General features: G+C 50.4%; 1 long non-coding RNA gene across 1 annotated transcript; it reads right to left on the bottom strand.

Moving 5' to 3' along the window:
- Positions 1-4839: 4839 nt before the first annotated feature.
- Positions 4840-6777, bottom strand: LOC115030902. The gene is made up of 3 exons (XR_003836506.1): positions 6564-6777; positions 6106-6225; positions 4840-5249 (listed from the first exon to the last, which is right to left on the bottom strand). It is a non-coding gene; the product is annotated as an uncharacterized LOC115030902 (long non-coding RNA).
- Positions 6778-7556: the final 779 nt, after the last annotated feature.

The following is a 7556-nucleotide window of genomic DNA, read 5'->3' as shown; positions in this document are numbered from 1 at the left end:
GTTACACAAAGCTAAAGGAGCTCAATGCCAGTGGCTAGCACACTAACCGCGCTTGCTAGAAACTGTGAGAAAGAAAATTCTGTATTACAGCTGAAGAGTGGGCTTGCTGGGAAAGTTCCTGCTTAGTTTATTCACTACGACTGACCTCCAGTTAGGCTCATTTCCATAATAAAAGGAGACAACCCTGATTCCCACTTAGCCATTAGGCCCATCCCGGATAACAAAGAATGTGCTCCACGGGCAGCCCGAGTGGGCAGGGCAGGGTCACACTCACCAAGTACTCTCTGCCTTCTCTTAAGTGCCCTGTGCTCTCATCCCGAATATCTCACTTCTGCAGAGTGAGCAAAGATGATCCTCCTAACAACTATAGACAGCGGAGCTGCGGGCTCTGATAAGGCAAAGTCAGCAGAGAGGACAAACATGCCTCCTGAAGAGATGCTATGGGCTGGGGGGACAAGGCAAGGGGAAGGGGTTGCCAACTGAGAGGAGGACAAGGTGGGCAGAGCCAGAAGAGGAAAATGGCACATACCCCAGAATATCCAGAACAACAGAAACCGTGTTCCGTGGAGCTTGGTCCCTCCACAGATTCAAAATGGGATCACTGCTGTCTGTCTTAGCAGTTCCTACATCTGGACTGAAGGTGCCTCCAGTCCCTCGGCATCTAAGTCAGAGGTCTCAGTGTGGTCCCACACAGTGATGGCTCTCTCGCTGTCTCCTCTCCCGAGGCCAGTGACATCATCTCTGAGCACCCACAGGCACTTGCCTGATAACACACATCTTTATTCTTTAGAACGGACGCTCTTTGTCTCAGTCCTGATTGTACGGCTGCCCCCACACTGATATTGTTCTTCTGTCTTCAAGACCAGTTTCTGTCACAGACATACATTTCAGCCAGAGTGATCATGGTAGAACTAAAAGTAAAATCTAGCTTAAAATCTTTACCTTAAATTTTTTCCCTAATGTCACGTGGTCTCCTCTCAGCCCCATGGACCAGCCACACCAAACTTTCCACACACTTCCAACATTTCCTCGCCTGTTCTAGCCTTCCTATATCCTGCATCCCATCCTTCTCACCCTTTAGGACCCCATTTTCTGGGGAGCTGAGTTCTCTAGGGAGTCCTCCCTCACCATCTCCCCTTAAATTAGTGACTTGCTCTTTTTTGGTGCCCACGACACCCTCTGCTGCAGACACTAACCCACAAGTCTTCATGTGTCTGAGGAGGTAGGGTATAAGCTCAGCTTTGCAAAGTGTGTGTTTTGTTTTTGTTTGTCTATGTAGCTCTTGTTCCCAACAAAGACCTGGTGTGCTGCAGGTTCTTCTATTGGTTGGCTGAAACACTGTAACTTGGGCAGGTGGCAATGTATACACAAGGGACAGTGAGACCCACCTTTAGCCAGGAAGGGAAGTTAGGTCACTACACTGAGTCCTTTCCTCCTGAGGCCCTTAACGCCCTCCCTGAGAAATCCTCACAAGAGGCGCAGCCCTAGACCAAGTCCTGGAGGCAAGAGGGCCACAGAACATTCTTCCACCTGGACTGAGCAAGAGGTCCCTTTTCGTTATGACTGAGATGGGCCTGGTCTCTCTCTCTCTCTCTCTCTCTCTCTCTCTCTCTCTCTCTCTCTCTCTCTCTCTCTCTCTCTCATATTTCTTTTAAGACACTAAAGGAAATCAGGAATGCAGAGACTTAGAAGACAGGAAGGGGACACACAGCTTAGACCCTCACTGGGCCTGTGGCAGTGATTCAGGCCCCCAGGGAAGGATGTGAGGGAGAGAACAGAGCATGTACTCAAGATGACCCACTCCCTGCCCACCCGACCATATGTGAGTCCCGTAATGGAGCCCGTCTACTGCTCTTTTCACTAAAGCAGGCCTGCAGCCCACTGCTGCCTTGCGGCAAACATTTCACTCAACCTCTGCCTGGCACTTATCACCACCAGCAGCCCACTAGCCTCTCTGTTCTCTCCAATGCTGTCCCTTCTTGAAGACACTTCCCCTTCATCTTCACCTCCCTTGTCTTTTGTTTAAACCTCTGCTGCCCATTTTCACCCTCTGTCAGGTTCCTCTACTCCTTAGCATTTGCTCTCACGAAACATCCTCCACAGAGGAGGCCACCCTCTGCCTTTGCTGCTCCTGCCCCCTTACTGACCCGGGACCCCACAGTGAACAGTCCTTAGAGAAAATCACCTTGGATGTACCACCCACCTCAGTCCCCACTGCTAACTCACTCGGGCCCTGCCACTACATAAACACAGCAAGAGAATGTGAGAGACATCCTCTCCTCCTCCCTTTTGAGAGCCTAGGGAGGAATTTAGACTTTATCCTAGAGACACTGAAAAGCGCCAGGGAGGTCTGTGGCTAAAGTTAGTTAGACTACTTGGCTCTTTGGGGGAGATAGAGATTAGCCTGAGGAGGAAACGACAGAATGGCGAACTAAACTTCCCAGAAATGCTCCCTCAGCTTCCCCTGAGAGGCTGAGAAGAGGAGCTCAGAGAGAGGGAAGCGAATTTAGGGTATTTAGAATAGAGGGTAGCAATTTAGAGGCAGCAGAGAGGGTGTATGAGGCTGAGGAGAGGTGAGAAAGAAGGCTAGAAAGGGGATGCTAGGCGAGGGTTCGGGGGTCTCTCTATAGTAGGCCACTTCCTTATGGCCAAGAGCAAGCTAATGAAGGTTGCTTCCAGTCTGGTAGCATGAATATATGTGTGGTGTGCATCATGTATACATAGACACACTGGACACATGCACATGAGAATGTGGAGCTCTGGAGTTGACACTAGGTGTGTTCCCTCATCTCTCTCCACCTTTAACATTGAGGCAGAGGTCTATCCCAGAGCCTGGAGCTGCCTGTTCAGCTTGACTGGGAGACTCCCTGCCTCCAGTGAGCTCTGGGGAGCCAATCCCTAGTACTTAGTCTTGTGTGGCAAACACTCTACTCTCTGGAAGCCACTTCCCAGGTCACAGTGAGGGTTTTACCTAGAGAAATGGCCTGGTCAGAACTGTGTTCAGGTGAGCCTGTCTGTCTGCACATGGTAGATTTGGAAGGGGCAGAAATGGAGCTAGGGAAGCAGTTGGGAAAGCAACGCACAGTCCAGGTATAAGGTCCTGGGACTTAGATGTAAGATATTGGGGCTGCTCCATTAAAGGCCCGAACGAAATGGATGCTGGGAAAGCAGGGCCCATAAAGGAGCCCAGATAGGAGAGATATGGTTAATTAAGCTGTGATCACCTGAAGATGCAAGACAGATGCCTTCGAACAGGGAAGGCAGGTGGCCTCAGGGCAAAAGGTGGCTGGAATGAGCTTTCGCCTCCCTAGGGATAGATAAGGGAGAATGTGCACACAGTTGAGTTTGTGGGTTTGAAGGCGAAAACTTGGAGAGGCCCTGACCCATGACTAGTCTCCCTGCAAGCTGGAGGCAGTTTTAAAGGGAGCTTCACAGAGGAGGGTCAGATGTATGACTGTTAGGCAGGAGGTTAGCTCTAGGAGGGACTGATGGTTGGTCCTCCAAAATAGGACATAAAGAACAATGGGCCCTCTGGCTGGGCCAGCTCAGAGTCCCTAAAGCAGGATACAAAGACTAAGTGACCAAGGGAGCATGCCCACCCAGAGTGCTACTACCCTTTCACCTACATTTCAGCTTTGGGCACTTGAATGCCTATACATATTCTTGCATTCTATACATTTTTAGAATAGATTGGAATCTGGGTAAAATAGGCTTCTGAGAAAAATATACTCATTTGCTGGAATTTCTAGACCTGGGGGGAAGTAAAAGGGAGGAAACATCGGGAAGTGGAGAAATATGAGCCCCATTGCCTGCTGGGATCTGGGATGTAGGTGCCCATCTCTGTACCCTTTCTGAAGAACGTGTTTTTGTCTCCTTGCTTGCTAACAGTAAGCTCTTCGTGGCTCCCTTTATTACCAGGTCCAGTTGGAATTCTCTTTCTGAAGCACAGGAATGGAGATTGCTTCTGGGGTAGAAACCAGGAAACCTGAGACCTCCCCTGTGGCAAGACCAAGAAAACTCCAAGATTCCTAGATGCTTTGAAAGCCCACCATCAGGCATAGCTGGAGGCCAGGCTGCAGGCGTGGGTAGCAGTTGGCTATGGGCTAGAGAGTCTCCCTGGGACATTTGATGGTGAAAAGATGGGGCAGGAGAGCCCAAGTACTGTGGAGAGATTGACATGATGGACCTCAATATCCAAACGGGGACAAAGAGGACCCATGGGAGCAAGTAAGGGGAGGCAGAGGTAGGCAGAGCTCCGTGAATTCAAGGCCCACTTGATCTACATAGACATTTCCAGGCCAGTCAAGGCTACATAGTAAGACTTGGTGTCTAGACAGACAGACAGACAGACAGATTTGGGTCTGGGTACCAGAGGTTTTTCCATGGAGAACTCTGACCAGGCGTGGCTCGAGAGTTCCAGAGAATGGAAGCAAGTGCAGGCAGGGAGGTGAAGTCTCTGCCATGCCTTCCAGGTCACTCAGTAACTCAGAGCCACTCTGCACTGAACTCTGCACTGAGTCGGGTCGGGCTGGGCTGACTCTCCAGTGAGGAGTGCGGCAGAACCTCAGGTGGCGCTTCAGGAGAGCAGATCTCTTCCCAAGTGTTACAGATCTTAGAACAAAAGGCTCGGACAATGGAGTAGTTCTCACACACCTTTAGTTCCCTAGATAGGATTTATATACAGTTTTGGGGGTGATTCAGGGTTCGACAGCAGGTGCCTCTCATTGGCTTGGACTGAGAGCTTGGGGAAAACCTTATTTGCATGTGGGAAGGCTTGGAGCTGCTCCTACGTGACTGATAGCCACATGCCTCTCCTGCGGGGGCTGTGGGGACAGTAACTTCAACAGGAGCCAGGGGTCCAGGAAACATGATCGAACACCTTCCATCCCATGTAGGTGGAAATCACTACCCATCGGGTCCCAGGGGTTCCAGACCTCTGCTCGACTGGAGATCAGGCTATCTGTGTGCAGCCCACTGCCCCACAGACAGACACCCAAACCAGCATTGAGCAAAACATTAGGAGCCGGTGAGTCACAGAGGGGAACTTGGTACTCTCCCTGCTGACACTATGGTCAGGCTCTACTCTCTCGGGCTTGTTTCCATCCCAGGTAGGGATGAAACCCATGCAGGAGTTTTCTCCGCTGAGTCCATGCTACTTCCAGGGATGACCATGGTGTCAGATGCTGAGTGTAGCTGGCAAGTGACAGCCAAGACATTTGAGCCTTGGCCTGTGGGTCTATACAGCAGAGCTGTGGGGAGAAGGTACCGCATTCATGAATGCTGATCTTGCTGTTCCTTTGACTGTTTTTACAGCATTCAAGATTTTAATCCAAATCCTTTACTGTCCTCACCAGATCTGAGTCCTGGGAAGCCACCTTTCAAATCTCCAGCAAGAATGAGAAGGGAGATTTAGCAAGCTCCTCTCAAAGAATGACTGCTGACTGCCCATCGAACAGAACTATTGTGGAGGGCCAACCCTTAGGGGCATAGTTAGTGCCTGCTCTACGTTTCATCTAGAACTCAGTCTTGCCAACAACAATTTAAAGTAAATACCATTTCCATATCCAGTTTACTGAGAAATTGGGAACAGAGAGGTTCAATACTTTGCTTAAGGTCACACAGCATGTCAGTGTAAGAGTCTGGCTTTAAATTAACCTGTCCTTTCAAATCACTGCTGGGATGCTGTTAAGTGTGTGTGTGTGTGTGTGTGTGTGTGTGCGCGTGCATGTGTGTTTTCATGCATGCATGGGTAGATATGTGTGCTCCTTCTCAATCTCAAGTGTCCTTAAAAGTCATCTACCTTAATTTTTGGGACATTGTCTCCATTGGCCTGATGTTCACCACGTAGCATAGTGATTGGACAGCGATTCCCAGGGATCCACCTGTCTCCCTCTCCAGTGCTGGGTTTACAAGCATGCACCACCGTGCCCAGCTTTCATATGTTCTGAGATACAGACTTAAACATGAGATCCTCTTGTTTGTGCAGCAAGCTCTACCAACCAAGTTGTCTCCCAAGCCTGGGAGTTTCTTAAACTTCCTGCCTGTGGTTTTCATAATTCCTCCTTCATCTTTGGTCTTCCCACACCATAAGAGACATGGTCATACCTTTGAAGGCAGCCAAGAAGCTGGGTTCTCCTCCAAAATCAGGTCTGGATTGGGGGCTCTGGGGCACAGCATGTAGTGATTACTGGTGAGGAGTGGGTGGTGGTGAGCTGGGGCCAGGACCTGAAGCCAGAAGAGGCCAGATGAGAGAGGCTTCCCTCTCCTCTGGGGACCCTGACCCTCTCCTCCGAGGATCCTATGACCCTGACCCACGAAGCTATGACCCAGGTCAGGTTTCCTCCCTGTGCCTGGAACCAAGCATGCAGAACACTTGGGAACAGGCTGCCCCATAGAATCAAATGAGACCTAGAAGGACGGACAGGGTCCAAGGTTCTGTGACTTCAGGATCTTGTTCAGCCAGGCCTGGCATCTGACAGAACATTATGAGAGGAAGCCAGGCTTATGAAATCCTGAGTGGTGTGGGCAGAATCAGCAACTGCAGTTTTGAATCAGACACTTACCATCTCCTGGGTCCCAGGTCCAACCCAGGTCCTGAAGCCTGTGTAGAAATGAGGAATTTGAATCGCTCCTGCACAGGCTCAGAACTACACTCAGGGCTGTTCCACCTCATTGGAGGCTGAGGGCAGAGAGCAGGTCAAACCACATTTGCAGCAGCTCCTCCCTCGGAGGCAGGAATGTCCCCTGAGGCCTGCTCCTCAGGGGTGCTCCTTCAGGGTCTTCAGCTGTGGAAGCCTCTGTTCTTCCCACGCTTTCTAGGGTCAGATCATCTCTGAACTCAGGAACAACTGGTAACTGGGACCCCAGAAGCCAGACTCCTCCCCTCTACCTCTTTCCTCCCCATCTCCGGGCCACGCCCTTCTTTTCAGACAACCCCTGCAATTCCCACCCCTCCTCTCCTCCCTCAGCATCTCCTCTCAGTCGCCCTCTCTGGAACATTCATACATGACTATTCTCTATGGTCACAGAACTGACATTTCCAAACCCAAGACCCCAGGCTAAACGACTCCCGGTTGAACCCTCTGTCTTGGGTATTTTCCCTGGAAATCCTTCCTCTGACACGAGAAGGTCATTCCTCCTCAACCTGCTCTCCTGTCCCAGGACCCAGATGCCAAGCCAGAAACGAGGGCAGCTCCCCAGGTCCAGAGTCAGCAACTTCCGTTATCTCTGCCCACTTCCTGTCTCTGGAGCCTGTCCTACATCATGGGCCTCATCACCTATTGGACTCTTCCTCCACCCCTCCCTGCTCTGCAGCCATGTGGCTTTAAATTTAGTTAGTTAGTTAGTTAGTCCTCGTGCACACATGAACACACCTGACCCAGCACACACGTTTCTGTGGAGTTGATTCTCTCTTTCCACCTTTATTTGGGTTCCAGGGTTTGAACCCAGGTCAGCCCCAGACTTGCAGGCTCCTTGTATGATGTAAGAGCCTTTACCGTCTCACCTGGCTTACAAGCACTTTTTTTTTTGTTATTGTTTTTCTTTTTTTTTTTTTT

This window comes from Mus caroli, chromosome 4 (genome assembly GCF_900094665.2).
Source record: "Mus caroli chromosome 4, CAROLI_EIJ_v1.1, whole genome shotgun sequence".
NCBI classification, from domain to species: Eukaryota; Metazoa; Chordata; class Mammalia; order Rodentia; family Muridae; genus Mus; species Mus caroli.
Note: the sequence above shows the minus strand (reverse complement) of the source record. Positions and strands in the feature narration are given on the sequence as shown.